The sequence below is a fragment of the Trichosurus vulpecula genome, chromosome 4 (genome assembly GCF_011100635.1).
Source record: "Trichosurus vulpecula isolate mTriVul1 chromosome 4, mTriVul1.pri, whole genome shotgun sequence".
In the NCBI taxonomy this organism is placed as follows: domain Eukaryota; kingdom Metazoa; phylum Chordata; class Mammalia; order Diprotodontia; family Phalangeridae; genus Trichosurus; species Trichosurus vulpecula.
Window position 1 is genome coordinate 2,940,538 of NC_050576.1, and position 17,611 is coordinate 2,958,148.

Genomic DNA, 17,611 nt, shown 5'->3' on the forward strand with positions numbered 1-17,611 from the left:
TTCCTTCTTTCCATCTTTGTGAATTATGACCATGTCCTCCTTGCCCCCGAGCATTCTCCTACAAATGTCTTCTCTGCCCTTGACAAAAGTTCCCTCCCATACCTTGATCATGGCAGGTTTCTATAACTGGTTGAAAGACTTTGGACTTGGTGTAGAAGCAATGGTCCTTCTAGCTCCTTGCCTTTGGGTCCCATACCCAGAGATGGTTCACAGCTCCCTGGAAAAGGCAGGCAGGTATAAAATTAAGTGGTTCCTGGAAATAGTTGGAAAATTGTTTCAAGGTAAATGAATGAATTCCCGGAGGAGAGGTGGCCCCACATTCATCAATATACTGGGATCGTCCAAGGCCAACACAGAAGAACCCTGAAGTATGAAAAGTAATTAAGGGCATGAAAGGCACACAAAACATGTCAAGTCATGAGGAACATCTGAGAAATTGCAGGGTCAAGTTCAGGGTGTCAAAATGAGAGGAAGAGCAAAAGGACAAAAGACAGAAAAAAATCCCATTAAGTAAACATGCTCTGATTTTACAAGTACATGAGTCACCAAAGGTCAAGGAATGTGTGAGAAAGGTCTCTAATGGAAAACAGGGGTAATTCAGCGACCAAAAGGGTCTTGTAGATGTGGGAGAAATAAAACAATGTGAGAGAGAACGAGGCAGTCCTGCTTGAAGGAAAAATCCATTTCTCAATAAAAGAAGAAAACTTGGTAATTGGGAAGGCTGTGAGGTAACACTGGAGACCAACCTAAAAAAGATGCAGAGTTAAATGTCTTTTCCAACTACCACCGTTTGGTAGGAGAGAAAGGGGGACTCGTTAGCCTAATTTGGGCCCAGCTTGCATGAGAAATTGTCACTTGTAGCAAGCTGTCCAGTTTACGGAAGTCCCTTAGTTCCTTCTTGTCACCCCACGAGACACAGGGTCCTCACCCAAGCATTCCCATACTGTTGGGAACACAAAGGAGAGACATGGATCTTGTGTGGCCACCTCAGAGGGAAACCTGAAAACCCCCTAAAGACCAGGAGAAGAAGAGATCCCATCCATTCCATTCTGTAGCAATGACAATTCTTGGAGCACAGAACATGATTTACTTTGGGACTCCAATGCAGGTATCTTAACTGAAGGAATTTATCACTCAGAAACCCAAGGAAGGTGACTGATCAGACTACCAGCATCGAAAGCATCCTTGTTCCTGTTGAATATTGTATGAAAAGAAAATTAGACCAGTACAAGTTTGGAGAATGAGTCTAATCTAATTGGACTCGTTGTTTAAGGCTGTCACCAGCCTATGTGACAGCTGGTGGCAACATATATGGGGCACTGGTCTTACTCAGGTAAAGATTTGTCCCCCATTCTCTTGGCCTCTCTGCTGGACTATCTAGATACATTAACTTTAATTGGGTTGTGAGTGTAGTTTTCATTCAGCCCATGAGAGTGTAGTACTTCCTATATATAGGTTTATTCCAGGAATGGGAGTCTTTTAGGTCCTTAACCCATTTTTAGGTTCAGAAAGCCCATTTTGTTTATTCAACCCTCTGGCATGCCTGTGGTTTCCAACCTGTAGGATTGTAACCCCCCTCCACCCCTATTTTATTCTTTAATGATTCCCAGGCAGCTTTCTGTATTATAAACAGAGTTGGAGTTAATCAATATTGAATAAGCACCTACTATGCGCCAGGCATTGTGTATACAAAGAAAAGTATAAGACAGTCCCTCACAGTCTAATGGGGGGAGACCACACATACAAAGCTGAAAGCAGGGGGAGATACCCTGCCCAGGAGCATTGGGAAGTTCGTAGCCCAGTGGGAAATTGGAAGGGATCTGAGGATCTTACAGGATGATGAGTTTCTGGAGATCACAAAGCTAGGAGAGCATCTAGGAGGAAGATAATGAAAATTCCCTGGGTGCCCTCCTTGAAGGGTGGAGGGCCTGGGAGGAGCTCCCCATTGTTCATCCTCCACCCTCTCAGACCAGAGGGATGGTGAGTTTCTGAGCTATTTTCATCCAGCAGATTGATGAGTTTCTAGAGACCTGAAATTCTGGAGAACTGCCAGTCCGCTTAGGAGCAGTGCCGATGCTGGTGACCAGCGCACAGCTATAGGTAACTGCCAGGAATATTTGACCCCATCTCCTGGGTGCTCCTAAGAATGGGGAGGACAAAATGTTCTTCTCCGCAGCTCTAGGAGGGCATACATAACGATGCATTCCCAGGTGCAAAAGGAAGCCTCCTCAGTTGTCATTGGAAGGGGCATGCTATAACCTTCTTTATGGGAGCCACTAGTCATGAAAAGAGGAAGTGGAATTTTGGGGGATCACTAGTTATAATTCTATTACTGTTAAATGACTCGAATGAGATAAATCAGACTTGAAAAATGTGTCTGTTTGAAGTATTTGGGATATGTACCTCCTCCACTTACACTGCCTACATGATTCCCTTCAGCCACAAGCATTTATTAAATGCTTACTATGTACTACAAACTATGTTAGGCTCTGGGGATGCAGAGGCAAAGTGCCATCAATGAATTTAACATTCTGTTGAGGGGACCCAGCTGCACATTTTCCCTCAAGTGCCACAAGTCAAGAGTCCAGGAGAGGGTCATGGGTGGGTAACGAGTTCCTCGGCAGAGAGTCTCTGGCCCCTTCTAGGGGAGGGGGAAGTTGGACTGCAGGTTAGCCAGACAAGCTGACTTTGGAAGTCTGGATACGGTCAGCCATTATGGTGGTGGGCTCCCAACCATGCCCCAGCTCTAGATACTTTCATCTAGGTTTTACTCATTCCACAGGTTTTCTGTAGAGTCATAGTGAGCAAGTAGCACAAATGTGACATCGAGTCAACTTTGTAATTCATGCTGCAAAAATAATACAAATTCAGCTAAGGGTTGGTGGGGGTGGGGAGGAATTAGTTACAGTGGAGCTGCTGGAGTGCATGTTTTACATTTTGTGCCCCTTCCCCTAAACTTCTGTGCCCTGAGAAAAGCCCTCAGTATACTACTCTTGTTTTGGGGAGACCTTGTTGATGTGGTGAATACCCATGTGGAACACTCCTGGAGAGAATCATCATTCTGGGTATTTAATGATGAAAAAAGATATCCTGTAGCCTACTGTGCTACACATGTCCCTGCCCCTCCTAGTCAAGGAGACTGGGACCAACTGGGATTCAAGAGGAAAAACCCTTGGGAAAGGACCATTCCTTTCAGGGTCTCTCAAAACAAGCTGAGAGACCCACTCGCTTTCTTATATTTCTGTTACAATGGAGCAAACAGCTGAGCAGCTACTCATTTGAAAGGAAGAGAGGGAGCGACCTGTGCCCTACATCCACCTCAGGGCAGAGGCACATGGATGCTAGATGTCCATGGAACATGATCTGAGGGAAGGCATTCTGCGGGTGGGCTTCCAAGACGGCAGGAGATGGGCAATGGAGAACACCTGACAGAATTGGATATGTTGGTTCTCTGGGAGCTGCAGCCTTAAGAGTCACCTCAAGGATGACCCCAAGTTGTAGAGTTTGTGGACTTAGGACCTTCCAGAATGAGAAGGGCATTTCTCATTGAAGCATCTTCCTTGGAGAAGGCAGGTTATCTTCCATAAAGTTCCTGAGTAACGTTGTCCTTAGAGAGTATAACCAGTGAACTGCTCAGGCAGTGTGGGGAGACTTGGAAGGGGCTTTTGTTCAGCAGCTCCCAAAGTCTTTGGATAGAGGCAGACTAAAGAACGGGGTGATTCCACAAGCTTTTTGTGGGGGTGGGGTATCCAGAGGGCTTTGTGGGAAAGAGGGACTCACCAACATGATAAAGAGTGGCGTGGTTAGCAGCCCCAAGCTTGGTTCCCTGTCAGGGAGAACGCATAGGATTCCAAGTTTTTATGAGTTTTCTCTATCTGTAGGCTTCACAGATTCTTTTGTGTGTTTTGCACTTTCTGGGGTGTGAAATAAAGACCATCTTATTTCCAATACCAAAGCTATGACTTTGAGCATGGGAGCTGAGGACCCTTGATGCCTCCTTTTGAGTCAGCTCTGACAAAAGCTATAGCCTCAATATATTGGAAATGCACCGGGAGTAGCCAGGTAGGGGCACGTGATCTTCTTGCACTCGGTCCTCAGCGTTGTCCCTGGGCTGCGGGTCATGGGTGGGAGCAGGGCTGGGCCTCCTGTGGCCTCAAGGGGCGGGTTCTCCAGCCCTGGGTCACTTCCATAGCCCGGGAGTGCTTAACTGGCATTCTCCAACTTGTTCTGTAAATATTTTGATGATTCTATTTTGATGTAACTGATTTCCTTTGTAATCCGTTGTAGCTTATTCTACATATTTCATAACCTCAGCTTGAGAAGGGGTTCATAGGTTTTACCATTTGTGATCACCAGATCACTTATGGCGTCTGGATCACCAAAATGGTTGAGAAAAGGGCTGCAGAACTTATTGTCCCTCAAAACTCAAACCTCAGAATCAAAGACAATATTATCCTTGGGGTCATACAAGTTGTCCATAGTTGATAAGGGTAAGAGGTGGGATTCAGGCCTGGGGCTTCTCCCCCATCTGCATTTTCATTGCCCTCTAGGACTTGGCTCTCCAGGTCTGCATTCCATTTTAGGTCTGGACCAACCTTATTGTGGAGGGGCTGCATGTTGCTGGGTCACCCCTGGGCCCTGTCTTAGAAGGAGAATCAGTGCTGAGTCATAATTTGCAGAAGCTCTTGGCACTTTTCCCAGGGAAAGCAATGTTGTGCGTATAGCAGCAGGGTCTCAGTAGGGCATAGTCTTATCTTTCAGTATGTTACAGGTGTTTGAAGAGCAGTGAAGATGTCAAGGTTTCTGCCTCCCTCCCCCCGCCCCAGCCCCAGCCCCAGTCCCAGCCCTGTTTTATTCTGCTGCATCGCTAGCCCTCAAGGTCTAGGTCAGGGCACAGACTGAGGTTCATTCTCCTTTGCCCGGAGCAGTCTGGTGATCATGGTGCTGGCCAATTGAGTGCCTATCAGATAGACTTCACTTTATGAGCTGCATCATTCATTTTCCTTCCAAATGATTTTTCTGTCCCAGGTGAGACCCCTTGAGCTTATCATTGTCAACCAACAGCCTCAGAACCTGAAGCTTGAAGACAGAATTAATTTGAGAAATGAACTTGGGCCTGGTCTGCTCACCCCAATTTTGAAGGTCTTTCACCCTCTTAATAAATATCCTGGCATTGTTATTAAATCACTGACACTTGCTTAGTGCTCACAATGTACTGAGAGCTGGGTCAGTCCCTTCTTAAAAAGGAATTTTTGGCCTAAAAGCTGATGTTCTGAAGTGTGGAACCCGCCCAGACTGCACAGCCCAAGTCGGCTTCGTGCCTGCTGCCTTGATGCTCCTGTTTGAGGAAGTGGCATTCATGGCCCCCATCTGTCTGTGCCCATTTTACCCTGCTTCTTTCTAGTGGCTGGGCTTGTCCCATGATGTGATGCTGCCCAGTTCTGGCCTTCTGACGCATTAGTGCAAAGATCCCTATGTTTAGCTATAACAGCAACTGGCAAACGCTGCTTTAGAGCAGAGATTCTTAACCTGGGCTCATAAATTTGGTTTTAGAAAGTATTTTGATGACCGAATTTCCATATAATGGGGTTTTGTCGTTACCCTGTATTTTTATCCTATGCATTTAAAAACATGATTCTGAGAAGGGGACATAGACTTTCCCAGGCTGCCCAAGGGGTCTATGACAGGGAATGATCGAGGACCCACAAAGCAAGCATGATGTACCATCTCTTTTGGTGTCAGGGGTACTATTGTCGGTATTCTACAGATGAGAAAACTGAGGTTCAGAGCAACTTGCCCATGGTCAGTGGCTCCCAAGTGTCAGAGGTAGGATTTGAACCCAGGTGTTCCTGATTCCAAGTCCACCCATTCAGCTTTGGCTCTGGGCCCTGGGACTGAGCTCTCCTGGCTTCTTGCTGAATGAATGAATGCTCACATAAGCTGGGCGTCCCTGCCCCTCCACCTGAGGACCAGCCTCTGTGTGTTCTCTGCCCCCGTTGGGCCAGACATCAAAGATGCAAATCACCCTGAAAAGAATGCTGGCCCTGGGGGCAGAGGGCCTGGGTTCAAATGCTACTCCTGGTGACCTTGACCCCTGAGCCCTTGAGTGTTTCACTTTCTTTCTCTCGTCCTCAGTTTCCTTATTTGCAAAATGTGAGTTTTGGACTTGTCTGTCAAGTCATCAGCATTTATTAAGCACCTGCTGTGTGCTGTGACTGTGCCAAGAGTTGGGAAGACGAATAAACAAATAGCCCCTCTCCTCAGTCTGCTTGGTGGGGGGGGGGGGACAACGCCTAAAAGGAAGCTGGAAAGGAGGGGGCATGATGAAGATTTCTGGCTCGAGGTTGTGGCCCTGGCGCCTTCCTCAAAATGGACCAGCCGATCAGAGGGAGAGGCCTTGGGTGGAGGGACCTTCCACCTGGAGAAGTCCAGGGGTCAAGTGGATGTGGCATCTGTGGCGGGCGGGGAAGTGCAGGGAGGCTGGGATGTGTGCCTGGGATGGAAGTGGGACCGATGCTACCTCGGGTCCCTTCTCCTCCAGCTCCATGGTGCGTGAGCTCCCAGGAGTCTATTGGGAGAGCCAGGAGGCTGGCCCTGCTTGGCCTTTGAGGACAGAAACGCGGTTCAAGGCATGGTGGGGAGGCACATTCAAAGTAAGGAAAGGCTTCCTAAGAGTGAAGGAGTGGTCAGTGGAAGAGCTCGGGATTTGGGTTCAGAAGACCCAGCTTTGAAAGTTGTTGCTTCATTACTTTCTGCCTGGTAACCTGAGGCAAGTGAGTTCCCGAACCCATAAAATGGGGTTAGGATGGACTGAGTGCCCGCTGGATTCCTACGGTCCTTTAAATTGGTGCCAATGAGGAGAATGGGCAGAACCTGGTGGGTGGGGGTGGTGGGCTCCTCACTCGGGTTATGGAGCAGAGGCTGGATGGGAAATGTGCAGGGAGTCTGTGTTCAGGTCTGGGCTGGACAAGCCTCTGATGGCCCTTCCAGTTCTGGCGTCTGTGGGGGCTGCTGAGCTTTGTGATTCCGTGGCCCCTTCTACTCTTTGTATCGCTGGCATTTTAACATCTGGCTTTGGGGTTTACAAAGTACAAATGTCAGATCATTTCATATTCATGGTAGGTGCTCTTGTAATTCTCTTTTTACACGTATGGATACTGAGGTAGCAGATGGCGAGTAAGTGACTTGCCCAGGGTCACAAGGCTAGGAAGTACCTGAGGCTGGATTTGAACATAAGGTTTTATGATTCTAGGTTCAGGGCTCAGCGCACTGCCCACATCGTCATTATACAGCTTATACGTACACATAGATGTACATATATATATATATGTATATATATATATATACATATATATATATATACACACACACATATATTTAAATACTATGAATAGTATGTATTGTCACATCAGTTAGCATCATATTTAATGTGTAGTTTCCTTCCCACATTGCACCAGTTCAGATAAGACCTTCCATATTTCTATTTAAAGTCTTCCTATTTGTCACTTTTTCCATTTTGACAAACCATAATTTATGTGACCATTATCTGCCCTCCCCCCAAAAAACAAGCAGCTATGAAAGTGTTATCATACTTTTTTCTTTTAACAAAATCTTTAAGATTCAGCCCCAGTACTAGGACCACTGGGCCAAAGGCTGTGAGTAGTTGGGTGATTCCTCACCATGTAGGATGGCAGGCATTAGTGGATGGATGGTCGCCTTAGAGTCAGGAAGATGCCCAGCTCTGGCACTGATACAGCTACATTAGATATAAAGTCCTCTGTGTGGCATTTATCAATGTTTTCAAAGCCTAGACCCTTCCACTCTGCTTGTCCAATTTTCTTACTGCTTCGCGACACAAACTATCGGATCCAGTGACCCCGGCCTCCCGGCTGTTACAATAACAGAACGTTGCATATCTCTACCTTGAGCGTTCTCTCTGGCCATCCCCCAGGCCTTCTTCCGCCACTCCCGCTGCTGACCTCCCTGGTCTTCTTCAAATTCTAGTTAAAATCCCATCTTCTCTAGGAATCTTTTCCCAACTTCTCTTAATTCCAGTGGTTCCCACTGAGATAATTTCCAATGTATCCAGCATACATCTTGCGTGTACATCGTTTTTTTTTTTTTCATGTTGCACACCCTCCTCCCCTCATTAGATTGGAAGCTCCTTGAGGGCAGGGACTGTCCCTTGTCTTTCTTTTCCATTTGCTTAGCACAGTGCCTGTAACACACAGTAAGTGCTTAATAAATGCTTATTGATTGACCATCTCAAGTCTCTTCCCCCTCCAATCCATCTTCCACTAAGCTACCCAGTCTCTTTTTGTAACTCGTAGGTCTGACCATGACACCTTCCTCCTCCAGTCCATTTCTGTGGCTCCCTACTACCTGAAGGATCAGATAGAAAAAGCTCTGTCTGGCATTTGAAGTGCTTCACACCCTGGACCCATCCTCCCTTTCCAGACATCTCACACTTTTCTCACCTTCACAGACACTGGCCTCTCTCTGGACACTCCCTCTGGTGAATCTGGGTATTTTCACTGGCTGGCCACCCTTCAGGACTGGAAGGTCTCCCTCCTTGCCTCTGGCTTCTCTGGCTTCCTTCAAGGGTCAGCTCAATTCGCACCTTCTGCAAGAGGTCTTGTCATGTCCTGCCCGTAGTGTTAAGGCCCTTTGTCTGAAACCTACCCTTATTTCTTTTGTATACAAAGTTATATCCCCATGTTCTCTCCAGCTTGAGAGAAGTGACTGCTTTGTAAAAACATGTCTTTGTATGCTCAGTGCTCAGTATTGGGGAAGGAACCTATGAATTCTTGTCAACTGACTGAAAAAGATTTATATTTAAAATAATTGTATGTATTTATTTTGTCTACAATAACTCAGTTTGATAAATAAAATATTTATGCATCACATTTGAGATAAATGTATTATTTCTCTTCCACATCTCTAATGTTTTTAATATGCATGTTATTCATCCAATTGGAATTTATTACATAGTGTGGAGTATGAATCTAAACTATTTTTTGTCATATTGCTATATATTTTTGTCAGAAAAATGAATCCTAAATCATTTGGCAATGTTTCATAATCTCGGCATTATCAAACATTAATCTCATACATGTTTGTTTTTATTTTTGGATTCTCTATTTTATTCCGTGGATATATTCTCATCATTAAAAATTATTTATTGTTTTTAATAGACAAAACAGACTACTAGAGAAAACCAAATTATTTTGGCAAGTGCTGCTTTGTATATAGAAATACTATAAATACTGCTTTATGTTTTTTGAAAACCGTTGTAACAAGGTCCATCTTTGGTGCTTTTCTTTGTTTTTCATCATCAAGTTTATCATTTTATCTGATTTTATGAAGTAGCCCATTTGCATTTTGACTGTTATTGTACTAATTCAGATGGCGTTGATACTTTTACCTTGTTGGTTTGACCTATGTGCAGAGTACCTTATTCTATTTACCATGTCTTCTTATATTTCTGTTAAAATTATTTGAAACGATGCTTTTATTTAAGTTCCCTGTGGTTATTGGTAGGTTACTGGCTAAATATTTGATACATTATTTCATTATATATGGTGTTTGATTTTTCTTCTCCTTTTCCTTAAGGCTTTTTTTGTAGTGTTTTAAAACATGGGTGATTTTTAGTATTTTATCTTATAGCTTGCCGAAGTAATTTGTTGCCTTAATATTTTTGTTAAGTCTTTGTGATTTTATTAGAGAGCTTGAACAATTTTTTAAAAAATTTTCTCCTGGGGTGGGGAATCCATAGCCTCGAGGCCGCACATAGGCCTCTAGGTCCTCAAGTGCGGCCCTTTGATCGAATCCAGACTTCACAGAACAAATCCCCTTAATAAAGGACTTGTTGCGTAAGACTTGGACTCAGTTAAAGGATTTAGAAGGCCGTATGTGGCCTTGAGCCCAGGACTGGACATTCAAGTGTGTCATGGGCAGAAAGAGAGTCTTTACCCCGTTCATCAGCAAGGCGAGCATGCTCCTTTACTGTCTTAGGTGTGGCACAAAGGTAATGGCTGGGAGCTCCTTGCTTCAGACTGGAGCTTAGTGGGAATGCCTTCAGTTTTTCTCTTTGGTGTATGATCTTGGCTTCCAGTGTTTTAAATAAGTCCTCACCTCTCACTTTCCTATGTCTGGACAGTCAACGGCGCCATGAATCACGCTCTGATTGGCAACATTTGTAACGTTTTTAATCTTCCATTCTGTTACTTTGTAGCGCTTATAAAAAGCCAAAATGGAAACAATGTTACAATAGGCTCCTCTCTCTGTGGATACAGAGCGAGTTCATATTGTTGTGCTTATTGACACGATATCTACCGATTATTTGTTAAGAGGGAACCATCTCGGGCTGTTTAGCCTAAACTCTACTTGGCTGCCATGAATCATACTCTCATCGCCACTATTTAGAGCTAGATCCAGGAGTGGATTGCAGCAAGTTTCAACCAGATCAGGAGAGCCGCTTGTTAAATTTTCAGTGTGAACATTTACACCTTAGAAAGTGGCAAATGTTACAGACCAGGGCTTGATTTATTGCTTTGTTGATTGTCTAAACTCATGAGAATGAGGGATGATGAAAATGCAGACTAAATTTAAAAGTGTGTCTTTTCATACAATTTTAAAAGAGATCCAGTTGTTACCTGCACACTGAAGGCTGAACTTAAAGGTCATCTGATCTAACACCTTCCTTTTATAGATGAGAAAACTGAGTTCCAAAGGAGATAAGGGGTTTGTGGACGAGGCTCTGCTCTCTGTGTGTTAGTTAGCCACTCACCCATGCTTATGTAGAATGTCAACTCTGTTAGGGTAAAAAAAAAAGTGACCTAAAAATGACAGCCAGTAATTATTTTTCTAACTGTTTTGGGGGCTTGGTGCCACCCAAAGCACTAGAAATATGTTCGAATGTGGTCAACATATCCAATTTGTTTGGCCTTTGGATAACTACGGAAACAAGCAGTCTTTATTCATACTCAGATATTTAAATCGAAAGTTTGTTGTCACTGTTGCACAGGCTAAAAACTCCTTAGTTCCTTCAATCACAATGTTCCCCACTGAGGTGTAAGCATTTGAAAATACTAATAAACTAAAATTGGTACCCCAAAATAATAGTGCCTGAAATCACACTTGTGTTGGTAGCAGAAGGAGATTACTGTGGTTCCAGATCAGGGAGAAGGGCTGCGAGACTTCTAGGCATCATCTGTGGTAGTTTGACTTTCATAGGGAGCCGGCCAACTCTGCGCCTCCTTCACGGCCAGCTGGAGCGATGACCAATGGAGCCGACTTTAGATTCCGATATGGAGTTGGATGGACACACATCTTTGAGGTGCCGTTGTTACTGCGGGGACTGCCAGCCATGCCTGGCAGCAGCTCAGCCTCGAGGAGATGGGGGACCACCCAGCCTTTCCCCCGGGATTCTGGGACGGGTCCCCAGGACAGCAGATGCAGTAAATTATGTAAGGTCCCTCCAGGGCGAGTGTCTGGTTTTGTATTATCAATGTATCATTGAAATAGGAAATGGTGATTTCTTTATGAATATGTATAAAATTGATTGTCTCCCCTTTAGAATGGGAGCTACTTGAGGGCAGGAACTAAATGTTTGCCTTTCTTCTTTAATATCCCAGCACTTAGCACATGTGCTTTTAATTAATGCTTATCAGCTGACTGAAGTAACACGAGGAATATTATATATAATTTTCATTTCAAAATTAAATCAATTCAGTAAACATTTATTAAGCTCCTACTAGGTGCCAGACACTGTCAGGATCACAAGATTAGTTGAACAGGAATCTAAGAGGGACAATGGATAATTGAGCTTAGAGCAAGGACCTCTGAGCATCAGTCTTACCTCAGACTCTAATGAGTTATGTGACCCTGACAAGCCCCTTAGTACCTCCCTCAGCCTCAGTTTCTACATCTGTAAAACAGAGGTAATTGCAGGACCCACCTGCTATGAGGCTGTTTATGTATTGTGAAGTTAAGATAAGAAAATGTACGTAAAGACTACTTGCCGCCTTGAAGTGACTCGTACCATTGTAAGTTACAAACCCGGAGAGCCACTTTTGAGGTGGCTGGATGGTGGACATGTTAATATGTGGCCTTGTCACGTGGAGAATTAGTGAGGCAAATGGTTGGCAAGGCCTCCCTGAAAAGTTAGGTGATGCCACAGCTATTTCAGATGTATCCAAAAATTCCGACGTCTCCCTACTTGTCAGCTCAAGTTAAGGGGCTCTTTACATTTATAATGTGAGTTATAAATACCTGTGAGCTGTTATTGATGAGTGTGTTTGCTGTTCTCCTGACATCCTGTCTCAGAGGGAAAATGCCACCTCCAACCACATGGGTCTTCTGCATGTGTCAGAATGCTCCAAGGTTCCTCGAAACTTAGAACCACAAAGATACCGTGGTTTGGTAATTAATCAAGTAATTAATGAGCTCATTCTCTCAGTCAGTTTATCAGTCACTGATCAGGAGAAGAATAAAACCAGGTGATTAATGCTTATCAAAGGTGTTGACCACCATCATGGAGGAGATCCAGCATGGAGCAGGGATTGGAGAAGGATTCTCCGCAGATGGCAAGGTCCTCTCGGTGGCCCTGCTTGTAGGTGATGCTGTGCGTGCTGTTTGCATCAAGCTCTAGAACCGAGCCTCTAAAATGACATACATCCACAGTCCCTTGAAAGTGTCCAGCCTGACTCCCCAAACCAGGTGGATGCAGTGAGAATGCCTGCTGTCCAGCTTATGAGAAGAAATATGGCTTAACAGGTAGACAGCCTTCCTGGGAATCAGGATGCCTGACTTCTTACATCTCCTGACTCTCTGACCCTTGGGCAAGTCACGGAACTTCTCAGGATTCTAGGTAATATTGCATTGTGGAAGAGGTGGTAACCTGTGCCTGTAGAGCTTCTTTGTTCCAGGAGTTCCTAGCAATGGCTGCACACGTATAATGTGTGTCTCCTTTTGTTTAGATCAGGGATTCTAGATCATGGAGTCCTGAGTGCCTGCCTGCCTCTTCTTTTTTTTTTTTGAGAGTTTTTATTTTTAGTTTACAGCACTCGGTTCTACATAATTTTGAGTCCCAGGTTTTCTTCCCCCACCTCCGCACCTCCCTCCCCAAGATGACATGGAATCCGATGTATCTTCTATGTATAACACACTAGTCAAGTTGTGAAGAAGAACCATAACCAATGGAATGAATCATGAGAAAGAGGAAACAGAACCAAAAAAAGAAACCCCAAAAACAAAAACAAAAACGAAAGAGAAAAAAAAAGGGGAAAAAAGGCGAGCATAAAGTGTGCTTCAATCTGCGTTTAGACTCCATAGTTCTTTCTCTGGATGTAGATAGCACTCTCCATCGTGAGTCTTTTGGAGTTGTCTTTGCACCTTGTGTTGGTGAGAAGAGCAAAGTCTGTCAGGGTTAGTCATCACAGAATCCATATATCTGTGGTTGTGTATAGTGTTCTCCTGGTTCCGCTCCAGTCACTCAGCATTATACCATGTAGGTCTTTCCAGGCTGCCAGGAAGTCCACATCATCCCCATTTCCTATAGCACGGCAGTACTCCATCACCTTCACATGCCACAACCTGCCCAGCCACTCCCCAGTGGATGGGCATCCCCCCGACCTCCAACTCCTTGCCACCACAAAAAGAGCTGCCATGAATACTTCTGTACACACGGGTCCCCCTCCCACCTGTGCGACCACCCCTGGGACACAACCCAGAAGTGGTACTGCTGGGTCAAAGGGCAAGAACATCTTTATAGCCCTTTGGGCATAGCTCCAAACCACTCTCCAAAACTGGGCAAGTTCACAACTCCACCAGCAATGCAACAATGCTCCAACTCTCCCACATCCCCTCCAGCACCCATCATTTTCCTGCTCTGTCACTTCAGCCAATCTGACAGGAGAGATGTGGTACCCAAGAGCTGTTTTGATTTGCATTTCTCTAATCAATAGTGATTTAGAGCATTTTTTCATATGCCTATAGATACCTTCAATTTCTTCCTCTGAAAACTGCCTGTTCATATCCCTTGATCATTTCTCAATTGGGGAATGACTTGTGTTCCTATAAATTTGGCTCAGTTCCCTGTACATTCCAGAGATGAGGCCTCTGTCAGAGTCACTGGTCGTAAAGATTTTCTCCCAATTTTCTGCTTCCCTTCTAATCCTTGCTGCACTGACTTTTTTATACAAAAACATTTCAATTTAACATAATCAAAATTATCCATTTTGCATTTTGCAATGCTCTCCATCTCTTGTTGTGTCATGAATTCTTTTCTTTTCCATAAATCTGATAGGTAAACTACTCCTTGCTCTCCCAAATTGCCCATAGTATCAGCTCCCATTCCCAAATCATGAACCCATTTTGACTTCATTTTGGCACACGGTGCAAGACATTGGTCTATGCACAGCCCCTGCCCCACCATTCTCCAGTTTTCCCAGCAGTTCCTGTGAAATAGCGAATTCTCAGCCCAGAAGATGGACTCTCTGAGTCCACCAAAGAGTAGATTGCCACAGACGTTGACTTCTCCTTCTCCTATCCCATTCCACTGATCCACAACTCTGTCTCCCAGCCAGTACCAGGCAGCTTTGATGACTGCTGATTTACAGTACAGTTTAATATCTGGTATGGCTAGGCCACCTTCTCTAGCATTTCCCTTCATCAATACCCTAGATATTCTAGACCTCTTGTTCTTCCAGATGAGTTTTGTTATCATTTTATCGAGCTCTGTAAAATAATTTTTGGTGGTTCAATGGGTATGGCACTGAATAGATAGATTAACCCAGGTAAGATTGTCATTTTCACCATACCAGCTCAGCCTAACCACAAGCAACTGATATTTTTTCCATTTTTTTAGGTCTGACTTTATTCTCGTGAAAAGAGTTTCATAATTATGTTCATGCAGTCCCTAGGTTTGTCTTGGCAGATAGACTCCCAAATATTTTACAGTGTCTACAGTAACTTTAAATGGAATTTCTCTTTCTATCTCTTGCTGTTGGGCTTCGTTAGTAATGTATAGGGATGCCGAGGATTTATGTGGGTTTATTTTGTCCTGCAACTTTGCTAAAGTTGTTTATTATTTCAAGTAGTTTTTTACTTGATTCTCTAGGATTCTCTATGTAAATCATCATATTATCTGCAAAAGGTGATAATTTAGTTTCTTCTTTGCCTATTCTAATTCCTTCAATTTATTTTTCTTCTCTTATTGCTACAGCTAACATTTCTAGTACCAAATTGAATAGTAGGGGTGATAATAGACATCCTTGTTTCAGCCCTGATCTTATTGGGAATGCATCTAACTTATCCCCATTACAAACAATGCCTGTTTATGGCCTTAGGCATATGCTGTCTACAACTTTAAGGAAGGCTCCATTTATTCCCATGTTTTCTAGTGTTTTTAATAGGATTGGGTGTTGTATTTTGTCAAAGGCTTTTTCTGCATCTATTGAGATGATCATATGGTTTCTGCTAGTTTTGTTGTTGACATGATCAACCATACTGATAGTTTTCCTAATATTGAACCAGCCTTGCATTCCCAGAACAAATTCTACCTTGTCATAGTGCATCACTCTCGTGATAAGTTGCTGCAATCTTTTTGCCAATATTTTGTTTAAAATTTTTGCATCAATATGCACTAGGAAAATTGGTCTACAATTTTCTTTCTCTGTTTTGACTCCACCTGATCTGGGCATTAGTACCACATTTGTGTCATAAAAAGAATTTGGTAGGACTCCCTCTTCACCCACCTTCCCAAATAGTCTATAAAGTATAGGAACCAACTGCTCTTCAAATGCTTGATAAAATTCACATGTAAAACCATCTGGCCCTGGAGATCCTCTCCTAGGGAGTTCATTGATGGCTTTCTCAAACTCCTTTTCATGGGGCTATTTAGAAATTTTAATTCCTCTTCTGTTAACCTGGGCAATCCATGTCTTTGTAGATATTCATCCATATCCCTAAGGTTGTCAAATCCATGGGCATACAATTGGGCAAAACAATTCCCGATTACTGTTTTGATTTCCTCTTCATTAGAGGTGAATTCACCCTTTTCATTCCTGATACTGGTAATTTGATTTTCTTCTTTCTTCTCTTTAATCAAATTGACCAAAGGTTTATCATTTTCACTGGTTTTTTCATAAAACCAGCTCTTTGTCCTATTTATTAATTCAATAGTTTTCTTGGTTTCAATTTTATTAATCTCTCCCTTGATTTTTAGTACTTCCAATTTGGTATTTAATTGGGCATTTTCAATTTGTTCTTTTTCCAACCCTTTCAGTTGTATGCCCAATTCATTGAGCTCCTCTTTCTGCATTTTATTCATGTAAGCATTTAGAGATATAAAACTTCCCCTAAGAACTGCCCCCACTGCATCCCACAAGCCTTGGCATGCTGTCTCATCACCATCACTCTCCTGAATGAAGTCATCAATTGTTTGCCCTATTTGTTCTTTGGCCCACTCATTCTTTAGAATTAGATTATTTAGTTTCCAATTAATTTTTAGCTTCTTTTTACATGGTTCTTTATTACAAATAATTTTTATTGCATCATGATCTGAAAGTATGCTTTGACTCCTTCTGCTTTTCTGCACTGGATTGTGAGGATTTTATGCCCTAGTACATGGTCAATTTTTGAGTATGTGCCATGTACCACTGAGAAGAAAGTATATTCCTTTTTATCCCCATTCAGTTTTCTCCAGAGGTCTATCATATCTGCCTTTTCTAAAATTCTGTTCACTTCCTTAACTTCTTTCTTATTTATTTTGAGGTTAGATTTATCAAGTTCAGAGAGGGGGAGGTTGAGGCCCCACACTAGTATAGTTTTGCTGTCTATTTCTTCCTGTAACTCCCTTAACCTCTCCTCTAAGAATCTGCATGCCATACCACTTGGTGCATATATGTTAAGCAATGATATTGCTTCATTGTTTATGGTGCCTTTTAGCAGGATGCAGTGTCCTTCCTTATCTCTTTTAATTAAATCTATCTTTACTTTTGCTTTGTCTGAGATTAGGATTGCTACACCTGCTTTTTTTACGTTAGCTGAGGCTCAATATATTTTACTCCAGCCTTTTACCTTCACCCTGTGTGTATCCCCCTGTTTCAAATGTGTTTCTTGTAAACAGCATATTGTAGGATTATGGTTTTTAATATATTCTGCTATCTGCTTCTGTTTTATGAGAGAGTTTATCCCATTCACATTCACAGTTATGATTTCTATCTGTGTCTTTTTCTCCATCCTATTTCCCCCCTGTTTATGCTTTTATTTCTCCCTTTCCCCTTCCACTCCTCAACAAAGTTTTGCTTTTGACCGCTGCCTTCCGCAGTTTACTCTCCCCCTTGATTCCCCTCCCTTATCTTACCGTTTTCCACTTGCTACTTCTTCCCTCCCTTCTGACCACCCCCTCCCTTTTTTTCCCCATTTCCCCTCCTACTGCCTGTAGGAGAAGTTATATTTCTATACTTCTCAGGGTGTGTTATTCCCTTCTTGAACCAGATCCGATGACAGTAAAGCTCAAATACTGCTCTTCTCCCTCCCTTCTTTCCCTCTACTATAATGTGTTTTGTGCCTCCTCTTTTGATGTAATTTATCCTTTTCTACTACC